The following is a 12,666-nucleotide window of genomic DNA, read 5'->3' on the forward strand; positions in this document are numbered from 1 at the left end:
CGTCCTCCACAACTAGACTGAAGAACAAAAACGACAGCAACTTGTCTGTTCCCCTTCCCCCAATTCCCCAGCACTGTCCCCATCCCCCCAGTTCCCCAATAAAAAAAAAAAATCTTTAAAAAATAGAAGACAACTATTCCACTTCTAGGAATTTCCCCTACAGATATAACCTCACACATGCAAAATTATACATATTCAAGTTTGCCTTATAGCACCGATTGCAAAAGCAAAGAATTGGAAACAAATTATTGTAAATACCCATCAACAGGAGACTGGCTAATTACATTCTATCTGTATAATGGAAAACCAGGAGGCTGCAAAAAAGAACAAGGACTCTTCCCCTTTGTGCTATCACAGAATATCCCAAAACGTGAAAAAAAAAAGGAAGACACAGAACAACAATTATAGTATGCTACTATGCATGTAAAGGGATAGGGAGGCCATACATATTTATATTTGCTTATTCGTATATGCGCAAAGTATCTCTGGAAGGAAAAAATATCTCTGATTAAACACTGATGTCTCTGAAGAGAACTAGGTGGCCGGGGGGCAGGGAGGGGGGAAGGAACAGTTTGGGTGTTTTGGGGACACTGATACAGAACCATCAGAACATAATCACTACACAAAAACAAGCGATATGCATACCATCCCGAGCAAAGTGCTAACAGAACAGAGCTGCGGACAACCCCAGGAAGGTCTGAGGACATTCGAGGGGACATTGAAGGATGAGTAGGAAACTGACCAATCTGAGAAGGGCTGGAAAGGGCACTCTCTTTCCACCTTCATCAAGAACAGAGACAGAAAGAAAAGAAACACAGCATGTTCTAGAGACTGAGATGTATGAGGCTGGGAAGGTAGGATGCACCCAGCTGTAAAGGATTCTATAGGCCACACTAACAACGTGGACTTTACCTCGCAGGCAAAAGAAAAGCACTGAAGATTCTCAAGCAGGGGAGTGCAACAGTCAGGTTTTTGCTTAGTGACTCCAGTGACTTGTAGAGAGAAGGGACAAGAAAGGGAAGGATGACGAGAAGACTTCTGCAAACAAGCACAATACCCTACTTCTTGGAATTCCCCGTGGCACACAGCATGAACTGGCACCCAATGAGGACCTAACCCCATCAATTGAGCACTTAATATGCCAAACACTTCATTCATTACCTCAGTTTCTCACAACAATCCTGTGAGGTAGACATTAGTATCTTTATTTTATACAGGAGAGAACTAAGGCTCAGACAAGTCACACAGCTTTTTTCAGGTGACAGAATAAATGTACGTGAATCTATGCCTGTCTGTCTAGACACCTGTTCACATATTACAGGTGCTGGCTTGTGGCAAAGTTTCCCCAGTCTGTGTAGAAATGGGAATTAGAAACATATATCTACATATGTCCATGTCAGGCTACCAACTTCCTTGGGAAAGGCTATCTTTTATTCTGATATTGGATCCTACATTTTTAATAATATAATGGTGAGAAGAGTTTTCTTTCTTTTTTTCTAACATTCTCCTGACAAAACTTAAAAATGGATATATTTGTATTTGTTTTCCCACCACCATATTCTTCAACTGGTACATAAAAGCCAAGCCACTGCCCTAAAAATGACATTTACAAAGCATTTCCCATGATCCAGGCATTGTTACAAGCTTTTAAAATACACTCTCGCTTTAATCTGCACAGTGACCCTATGAGTACATACTACTATATTCCCCTTTTTATGGAGGAGGTGCCTGAGGCCCCAAAGTTTAAGTGTCATGGCTAAGTGTGCACAGCTGGCGAGAGGTGGGGCTAGGACTCAAACCAAGGCCATGTGTCATGATGAGAGAAAGAGTAACTGAGGCGTCAGTCCTAACACTGTGAAAACCCAACCGATCCTAACAATTGTTATTTGGCCTATGACCTATAACATTTAGATGTGTGAGGCTCTTACTGATCAGACCCTAAAAAATGACTGCTACCTGGGGGCAAGTTACAAGTCAACAGATTAACAGCATGTACTGCTCTACTGATTCAGAATTTCATCCTGCTGCCTCTGTAGCACTCTAAAACACTGGCATACCGAAACAGTTTAGTCAACCAAATTGTTTTCTCTTTCATTCTCCCAGAAAACTGAAAGGCTTTCCAACTTTAGTTTCCACATTCACTCTTGGCATTTAGTTCTCCAAAAAAATCTGGAATTACAACACAAAAGCCTTGTGGCAGACAGAGCAGGTATTTAGGCCTATTTTATAGGAGAACTCAATTAAAATAAATGACTTGTCCAAGGTCACAAGGTTGGAGAGAAGTGAAATGAAAACTAACAGCAGACAAGGCTCTTTACAGGGCTAGAGGAATCCCAAGAACCTAAGGACTGAACGACTCCAGAGACTTTATTTTTTCCTTGTTTCTCTCAAAAATTCATACCTTTAATTCAACAAATATTGTGCTCCTATTGATGAGTTCTAGGATAAATAAGCTCACAGAACACGTGGGGGAACAAGATAGGAAAACAAAATGCTGTGGAGCTTCCAAAGCTATTCCACAATTTCTTCCTTATGTCTGAATATAAAACCCCCTCACAGTGCACTTGAACATCAGGACTGCCAGTACTCTCCCTCATGAAAGAAATGACCAGTAAATAAATAGGTATACGTGTATGCAAATGTCTAGTTAAATAACACTAAAAACAAACGAAGTAAAATTTTAAATCTCCAAATTATTTCTTGTTCAAGATAAAACATGAACTTGAACCACTGTCTTAAAAGGTTCTTTCTCATAATAAGATGAATCTATCTTCCTAGTCAATGCATTCTTGAGTTGAAATGTTTAGTCACACTTACTTCTTTAAGATAAGATCAAGAAGAAAATCAGGCCACTGGCCTTCTAAATTTTTTACTTTCTGATACAGAAACAGGGTGTTCCTTGTGTTACCTGTAAAGGAAGAATCCCTTTTGTTTTATAAATGGCATGTAAACTCTCTGAGAGGAGGAGGCATGTTTTGTATAAGTGGTAGTTTAAACAATGTAGACACCCAAACATTGATTGAATGGGAAGGGGGGGAGGAATAATAAAACTTGTCTCCCTATATCTCTATCCTCTGGAGCTACAAAGGAATAATTTGTTCCCTCTTCTGCTTAATAGCCCTTAATTATCTAAATATTTAAATATAATTAATTAAATATATTAAATAAATACAATTAAATCTTACTTGTGTAAAGATTTTTGGCTCATAAAAGGGAAGATATAACTAATTTCATGGCCATTCCTAATTTTGACTAAGAAAAGGAAAATGTAATATACTAATGGCTCCGTTCTCTTAAAACAAGCATGGAGTGGGGACTGGGGGAGGGGGCGGTGGAATCCTTCCTGAAAAAGAGAACTGAGGGGTTTAGCTACAGCTATCAGCCATGAAGTAGGCTCCATTTCTCCTCAGTTCTGTACAGTGTAAAGTAGCACACCAGAGAAGGTGGCAGAAAGTAGGGGCTCATGGCAACGGCTCTGAAGCAGGCTGCTACAGGGACCTACTGACCACGTGGCCTTGGACAAGTCCCCTCTGGAAGCCCCACTTCGCCCACTAGAAAATGAAATACCACCTACCTCAGAGGATTACTGTGAGGGGGCTCCATGAGGGAACACTCAGCAGTATCCTGGTGTACAACAAGCATATTATTGTTATTAACTGGCTAATATTGCTAACAATTAATTCAATTATTGTTCCAAGAAAGAGTGACTGCCTCAACTTCAAAAGTACTACAGTCCAACAGATCTCACTGTTACTATTTTCTTGCTTTTCAGCTCAATTTTTCCTTCAGATATTTACATTAAAAAAAAAAAGCCATACTACAATCACACTGAAAAAAAAAATTGTTTATCTTTTTTTTCTGAATCAAAAATAGTAAAACCATTGCAGAAAACTTGGGAAAATTCAGAGAAAAAAATTTTAATCGCTTAAAATTCAACAGCATACAGATCAATACTAACAGCACTTGGACATATTTCTTCCACATTTTCCCAAACGTATTTTAAAATAACTGAAATCTTACTGTTTATGGTTCTACATCCTGCTTTTTTCTCACACTTAATTTTATTTTGTGTGCACCTTCTCATGTCAAGAATTCTCCAAAACATCCTATTTTAACGACGCCATACTTTTCCATAAAGCAACCATTCCCTAAGGCTAAAACACTTAGACTGTTTTATTTTTTTATGTACATGACTATAGTTAACATCTTTGTATACAATCTTCACCCTCATCTCTATTTCTTGGTCCATATAGATTCCTTTAAGTAGATCAAGGACTGTATGTCTCTTAAAACATTGCCAAACTGCTCTCCAGAAAGTCTACAGTTTGCCCATTGTGATATCACCAGTAGTGACCACCTATTTCCTTTTAATTCCCAGCAAACAGAGACCAAAAAAATCTGAAATTACAGCACAGATAGGGAACATCTGTTATCAAAAGAATGTTTTTGGCACTTGTGGTAATTTGTACCAGATCACCAATATCTCATTCTTTATCAGATATGTGACCTTGAACAAACTTGGAAAAGTTATAGATATCATCTTACACATTCACATTCGTATATTAAAGTCATGACTTAAGCACCTTCCATATAAAGGCTCTCAAATAATTTCCAACTTATTAAGAATTGTGTGGAAAACGAAATTATGCTCTGTCATATGAAACAGGGGTTTGTACAACATGTAAAAAATTCAGAAATGTACACTTAAGACTTATCCACCTTTCTACATGTACGTTTTTAAAAAGTAAATGAAAAAAATGTTAAAAGGGGATTTGTACACAAGAAAATATATGTATTCCTTGTACACACGCATACAACATCAAATCACAACTCCTTTTGCTAAAGCTGCCATCTTCAAGCCTTTCTGGCTGTTGACTAATTCTGGGCATATGCCAACAGCCAAGACCCACTCCTGCAGCAGTCAGGGGCCCTTTCCCCTTTTTCCTCATTTATCAAAGGTTTTATCTGCATTCTTCAACTGACTGACCAATCAAAGGAAGAAATTCCCTACAGGCCAGCAGCGTTAAAAAAAGTATTCAATGATTTCTTTTCAGGCGATTAAAAAGGGTATCACAAAAGCGGCATCCACCAGCCTTCCACCTACAAATTTAATAAACATTTTTGAAAAATCAAGACCCAGTGCTACTTTTATCGCCATTCATTTAGGTACCCTATTCCCAGTTAAACGATTTCCTTGAAGTGAAAGCCACTCTAGCTGAAGATGCAGATTTCAAGAATCTAATAATCTTGTATTAATGCAGTGCTGACTTTCATTTGTACACAATCAATTTGTTACTGAACAAAGAATCCTTTTTAATTGCCCATGGCAATTAAGGGTAATCATTTTCCTTTGTCTTATTTCCAAGCAGTGCAGGCTGTAACAGATGAAGCCACGGTTTGACCATTCTTTTTAAATGGAGATGGGGAGAAGTACAACACAAAAATATTTTTGTAAAATTTTATTACACTTCAGGAGGCTATTAGCTGAAGCTGGCCAACATCACCCCAACATTATTTAATAATTTTCTGATTTGCAGTTTTAAAAAAAAGATTATAGTGAGCATCACACAAACAAGTCAAGGGGCAAAGTGTATTTTTATCTAGACATTTCCAGTTGCCTAGAGTTTTCTCAGAAGAAGAAAATCTCTCAAAAACTACTCAGGTACTTTTCTATTTGCCAAAAAATATATAGATTTAGGAGTCATTCCATGACCAAACATTTCTATCTTCTGTTAGACAAGTTTACTTACACATACAATTTTACATACAATTTTTTTATACCTGGTTTGAATCCAGATCAGAAATAAATTGTTCAACCTTTTCAACATGTTGGCTAGAATTACAAGCTGGTATACAGCTGTAGATTCTTTTCAAAATACTATGATATGAAACCTACTGTGTGTTCAGTCTCTAAATACAAAAATCTTTAGGATTATTAATATAAAACTGCCTTCCAAGGAGCCAAAAATTAATCAGAAGTCTATTCAACATTTACTTCCCTCGCCCCACCCTATATTATATATATATATATATAGTTAATTGTTTGTAACTGACAATAAATTCCTCAAGGGGGTGAATTATAGCTTCTTCTTATATTCCAGAGAGGCAAGGCAAGGCAGCTTAATAAAACAAACACAGATTTTGGAATCAGACAGACATGGATTCCTAACACAGCCCTACCACCTACTAGCTGTGTAACCCTGGTCACGACACTTATGATGTATGTGTATATATGTGTGTGACAATTAAATGCTGACGAGGAGGGCATGTCCTCTAAGAGTTTAAAGCCTAAAACTGGCCATGATAGTTGGTACACACATCTCCTCCTCATCAAAAAAAGAAAAGAAAAAAAGGCTTTGGCACCTGTTTGGGTTCAATCAATATTACACAGTGGGGCCTACAGTGTACAAGGTATTTTGCTAGGTGTGATGGGAACTCAAAGATATATGAGAGGGTCCCTCTCCTCAAGGAGTTTACTATCTAGGCAGAGAAGACAATTGAGTATTATTAGCTATAAAATAAGGCAGAAGGGGAACCAACTAGTATAGTCCCTTCATTTTTCAAAAGAAGAAACTGCAAAGAAGTGAAAATGATTTGGCTGAAGTCACACAGCCAGTAAGCAGCAGAGCCAGGGCTGGGACGCTGGTTTCTTCTTTATTATCAATTCAACATTCTTTACACCACAGGAAGCCGCCTCTCAATTGTTCAAATTTCCTTACCAAGTGCAAATATTACTATAGTGACCAGCAAGAGGACATTTTCCAAATAAGAATGCAGACAGAGACACTAGGAGAACAAAAATGACACAAAATACCTGTAGATGCATAACGCAACAATCACAACTGTTGGAAATTTCATAAAATGAAAATGTTCATTTCAGTAAAGGAAGATGAAGGAGATAGGCAAGTCTGGCTATTTTCAACTAAAAAAACTTTCCTGTGATGATACTTCATGACTGAAAGTACCTGGTTCTCAGCTAATATGTCAACTTAATGGTATTTCTTAATATCAGAGAAGCAAATAAATGAAAATCAGACTGGCAGATGCCAAAAGTTATTGTCAAGAATTCTTCATAGATGAAGCCTGATAAAGCACGATATCAAAATTAAATAGAAATAAACTTTCGGCAAGATGAACATGAATGGTTTGCATTTCTTAATAACAGCAATTCAAGTGCTAGTCAGACCATTGCTATTTGAGAGCCTAGGTTCACAATGACTCAGCTTGCAAAATTCCATCTTGTTTGGAAAAGAGATATATGGTTTTAGTTATGCAGTTAATACAGTCTGGATGCCCCTTTTCCCCAAGTTATAAACTAATTTCCAAGCAAATTACTGAACGAGAGGCAATGTTTATTTTACATTTCATAAAGTATACAACAAAGGTAATCCGGTTCATTTTACTTCAATTCCCCAGGGAAAGAGCCCCTACCCCCATTCTGGGTTACAGGATATAATTTGGGGAAAGGCGGGGGGATTGGTTAGAGTAGCACCAGGAGTCCAGTCTCAGCTCTAACTTGGTATGTGACCCAGGAAAACTGGAATCTACAAGCAGAGCGGACGATATACTACACTTCAGACTATAAATGTGAAGTCCAGAGAGGTATAGAGATTTGTCCAACGTTCCAACTAACTGGAGTAAGGCCTAGAGCAGAAGGTCTCCCACCTGTATGTCCAGTAGTCTTTCAACTATGACAGGAAGCCTGTCACCATTCCCCTTTTGCCTTCCATTTTTCTGTCTGTAAATGAGAAGGCCTGACTAGGCACTGATTTTCAAACTGTGCTGCTCCAAGGCCAAGGGATGGATTCCTGCTAGTCACCTTCCTCCCCCTTCAAGCAGAAAATCTCCAAATTGATCTATTCTATATAGTATGAAAAAGAAAATTTAAACAACTGGACTAGATAATCTATAAAATGTCCCTCCCACTCGCTGAGTGAATTAAGACACTGTTTAGACCATCAGGTAGAGAATGACAATAGTTGCAGCAGATCACAGGAAGGCCCTACAAGAGGCCTAACACCTTTCTGAACCTCACAGCAGACAGAAAAGGGAAGGCAGAGGAGACCAGAGACTTGGAAAACCACTCTCACCTTTTCTATCCCCGACTGTACTGACCTGATAGTTCCCCATCACGTACAGACTGACCAAACACATATGAGTATGAGGCTGTGGTTTACGGTCACCTGTGCAACCCTCATTCCTCTCAGGCTGTACTTTGCCAAAAGCCACCATCAGGCCCATGAATCTGCACAGGGACAACACCTTCCATGTGTCTGGTATGAAAAGGAATGACTATTTTTTGATTTCTTATTGTCCTAAATGGATCATGCCAAGAAAAATTCATCATATCAAGGAAAAAGAGGCGATGGGTAAGGGAAGGGGAACATAGCCAAAAAGAAAGGCTTAAAAAAAAGGTAGATGAGAGGAACTTTGATCAGGCCAGTATTACAAAGATTTTCTAGGCAGGGCAAGATCCTTGAAGGCACGTCACTAGGTTGAAAGTAGTCATCTACCACTATCACCTGCTCCACATCCAATCCCCAACTGGCACTATCAACTGGTCCAGGAGGCCAAGGCTACCATCACGAATTTCTGTAGCATCCAATTCCATCGTGAAAGCAATTGCTGATGCAGGGGTTAGAGCCTCTGCTGCCATCAGAGAAACTGACAGTCTGGAACATCAGTTATCAGTTTAGGAAGAAACAAGTCAGCTCTTTGTTCATCTATCTCCTTTCTTACTATTCTATAAACTTAGGCTTTGGGCTTGCAGAAACTTTCTGTGCTACCAGTGATGTTAAAACTCTGGAACACAAATTTAAGTGATATTGCATACACAGTTGTTTTTATTCTTAATTAGCTGCCACTTCCACATTAAGAATAAAAAACAAAACAACTATTTATACCAACTTAGGGAACATAAACTGTAAAGTAAATTCAGAGAATCATGATTCACAAAATTCAGAAATGAACAGAAACCAGCGGAAATGAACCAAAATTCTTTAAGTCAATAATGGTGAAGACACATGCCATAGATAATTAAAATTACCAGCCTCTGGTTGTCAGAAAATTTATAAAGTCCTAAGAAGTTAGAAGCTAAAAGAGCCAGAAGAATCTACTATCCAGCCCCCTCATTGTCTCATATACAAATGCCCTAACATGTGATGAGTCAATGGTCCAATTCTGTAGATGACAGTGAATGTTTTTTATTTTTTACTTCAAATGTGTTCACACAGAACTATTTCTGAATAAGTGCTGAAGTAAACAAAGTTTGATCATAGCTCAGTTAAGAAATAAAGTCCTTCCAGTAAATGGCTCCTTCACAGCTGGATGGCTGCTTTAATATGCAATTGCCCTAGGCCACAGGGGGAAAAAGTCAGGCTTTTGATTTACTTAAGAAATAAAATAAATAAACCCAGAACATGCAAAAGGCTCCCTCTCCTAAGGTTAAGGAAGGAAAATGGTTGGAAGGCTTTTCTGTAAAAACCACCTCTTCCTCTGAATGAATTTCCTAAATCCCACCCCTAACATAAGATCACTGAAGAAAACAGCTCAAGGAAAGGTAGCTAAGACACATTTCCCAGGTAATAAGTCCAAAAAATCCAATCAAATCAGCCAGTTCTGGCACTCCTTTCTCACTCTATCAAATCAGGTCACTCAAAAGGCTTGGGGAGTGTCAGGGCCCGCTCACATACCCCTTGTACACCAGTGAGCCCCTTTCCCCCTTAATCCAGCATGACTCTGCCCAGAGGCATTCAGCTCCTGTGGCTGGGAGGGCCTGTAATACCAGAGGGCAGAAATCTGAGTGACACTTGGCACTCTCTCTTTCAACAAACAACGGCAAACAGCTTTCCAAATCCAGGCCTTCACTATTTTGAAGACCAGGAAGCTGGAGCCTTCCCAGGGCAGAGGTGAAAAAGAAGCGAGCCCAGCGTCCCCCAACCCTCCCAAAGGTCACCCTGCAAACCAGAGGCAGTTAGGGAAGGCGGGACTCTTCTGCAGACCCACAGCAGTAAACACCAAGGGTGTTCATAACCCCTGGTGGGGTTGGGGAGAACTTGTGAACTGTCATTTCCCCAGCCAGGAGTAAAAAAAAAAAAAAGAAGCACACTCCTAAGTTCTCCCACATGGTGCTGGCTTGGAGGTGGGAGGGGCGAGAGGGTACAACTTTCTCTACAATCGCTCAGAAAAGAGGGCAGGGAAAGGGAGAAAGAGAAGCAAGACCTGTGAGCAGCTGCACTCTCCTTTTCCCAAGGACACAAAGTAGCAAGGCCAGGGAATTGAAGGGGCTGCAGAGCAAAATGGGAGTGGGAAAGAAAACCGGGCAATGGAAAGAGATCTACCCCCACCACTAACCTTGGTAGAAGGGGCGGGAAGGGGAAGAACTGGGGGGGACACTCCCACACTGGAGATCAGTAACCAATCAACCAGCCCCCTCCTAATATTTACCCAGATCTCACAGGATCCCTCAGCATAAAACCCTGAGGATCAGGCACAGAGGGAATTTGCAGTCTAAATCGGAGCCTATCGAACCCTAGGCCCAACCTAGCCCCTTTCCCTCCAAAGCTGAGGATGGAGACTAGAGAAAGGCAAGCCTGAAGAGGGGAAGCATTCAGTGGGGAATGGGCAGGTCAAGGGAGGGGAGCTGCGAGAACCAAGTCTGATAGGAACTAAACGGGATGAAAAGGAGCCTGGTAAGATACAAGGGGAAAGAAAAGATGAGGGAGGAAAAAAGGTCAACGAGGGACAGAATTGGGAGATGGGTTTCAAAAGAGAGGGAGAATCCATCCAAGAACTCAGGAGGCTCCAAGAGGGGACTTGGGGGTAAGGAGGCAGACCATGACAGGTACGACCAATTGAGAAGACATCTCTAATACTGGGCAGAACTGGGGAGATGACTCAAAAAGGAGGTATAAAAACGAGGCAGGGCAAAGAGGGGAGGATGAATACAAGAAAGGACAAAGTAAAGATTGAGAGCTGAATCAAAATGGTGGGGGCAGAGAAGGTTAGGTGGGAAACGTAGAATTCAGAGGCAATGTAAGTGGGAGGCAGTTGCAAGATGACCAGGGTTAAAAAGGACCAATCCTAGAGAGGACAGCGGCAGGCAAGTTAAAATGGGTACAAGAAAACAGGTGAGCAAAGTGGACAGCTCCAAAAGGGGCAGAGCTGGCAGACAGTAAATAGAGAAGATGGGGCAGAAATGAACAAATGAAAGAGCAGGTGCAAAAAGGATTTGGGACAGGTCTGTGAGATGCAGAACGGAAAGGGGGAGATGGGTGAGAGAGAAGTTATGGCTGGTTCAGTGAGGTAAAGGGGCAAGCGTAAGAAGGGCCAAAATGGAGAGAAAAGGACTTGGAGCAAAGAGGAGGATGGAAACATGTCTTGAGAGAAGTGAACAGGAGACAGGTCAAAGAATCGGGGAGCAAATGAATGAAACAGCTCAAGAGTGCCAATAAGGAGGTGGGGAGAGAAAACCTCAAGGAGAACACTGGGGCAGACTGAGGCCTCAGGGCTGCACTGAGGCTGCGGAGAAGCTGGGTTAGGGAGAGAAGGCAGAGCTATGAATGGCAGAAATGAACAAGCTGCCGGGTGAGAGACAGGGAGGACACTGCTTCATGGAAGGCAGAGTCAGAAAGCAAGCAGGTTAGGGGACACAGCAAGAGCTGAGATTGGCCAAGGGGCAGAGCCGGGAAGCAGAAAGGTCTGAAAGAGCGGCAAGGGTCTGAATGGCCAAGGGGAGCAAGATCTGAGAAGAGCAGGAGACAGCATAGTGCATCGGAGTCCGAGAAGGAGCAGGAGACAGAACTGAAGCATGGAAGGGTCAGAGAGACCAGGGGCATCCCTGGGGTGCAGCAGGTGCTATGAGTGGGCAGTAGGGCCCAAGAGGGGGGTGAAATTAAGTCCAAGAGGAAGACCTGGGGCAGTAGTGCCTAGACGAAGAGTCTCAGAAAGACCTCCAAGGAGGTGGAACCACAGGTCCTAGAGGGACAGCTCCTGGGGATGCAAGATTCTGAGAGGAAGGGTTAAGAGTAGATAGGTCAAAGAAGGGGATAGGTCCGCAGGGTGGTGAAAGCGGAATCCGAGAGGAGACAGAGGGGTCACGAATCTCAAAGTGGGGGTCGAGAATTAAAAGATGCATAAGGGTCACCGAGGAGGTGGGTCCCCTGAGCACTGCAGAGTCCAGGATGAGTGAAGGTGGAAAAGGGTCCGTAGAATTGCTAAGAGAGTGGCTGAAGTGGGGGGGCGAGGCAGACACCGAGATCCCAGTGGATCGGAGGGTGGGGGCAGACGAGGGGACAGCAGGGCTGGGGTGGTCAGGGGCATGTCCGAAGGGCAACCGGGCCCCGCGGGCCGGGCCGCAGCGCGAAGCTGCGGGGCCAGTGGGGCCCGGGGGCTGGGGGGCCGCTCCCTCCCCTCCCCCTCCGGCTCCTCCATTGTTCGCGGGCTCCGGGCCCCGCCGTCCCCGCCTCCCCCTGGACCCCGCAGCGGGGCGGCGCCCAGCCTCGGAGCCGGGGCCCGCCAGCTCGCGCACTCACCAGCTGGGCGCCCTCAGCGCGGTCCCGGCCTCCGGGATCCCGACAGCGGGGACGGCGGCCCCGGCGCCATGTTCTGCTACTCCTCCTCCAGCGGCGGCAGAGGCGGCGGCAGCGGCTCCGGCGGCGGGGGGCC

The 12,666-nt window shown here is 42.6% G+C and overlaps 1 protein-coding gene across 1 annotated transcript in view; it reads right to left on the minus strand.

The window, feature by feature from the left end:
- The window catches only part of ARHGAP35 (Rho GTPase activating protein 35), a 150,953-nt gene extending 138,293 nt beyond the window's left edge, over nt 1-12,660 (minus strand). The window contains exon 1 of the mRNA XM_019625214.1: nt 12,534-12,660. The gene's annotated coding sequence lies outside the window, so the exon portion shown is untranslated. The remainder of the gene's footprint in view (nt 1-12,533) is intronic.
- Between the last annotated feature and the right edge of the window lie 6 nt (nt 12,661-12,666).

The sequence above is a fragment of the Hipposideros armiger genome, unplaced genomic scaffold, assembly GCF_001890085.2.
Source record: "Hipposideros armiger isolate ML-2016 unplaced genomic scaffold, ASM189008v1 scaffold_619, whole genome shotgun sequence".
In the NCBI taxonomy this organism is placed as follows: Eukaryota; Metazoa; Chordata; class Mammalia; order Chiroptera; family Hipposideridae; genus Hipposideros; species Hipposideros armiger.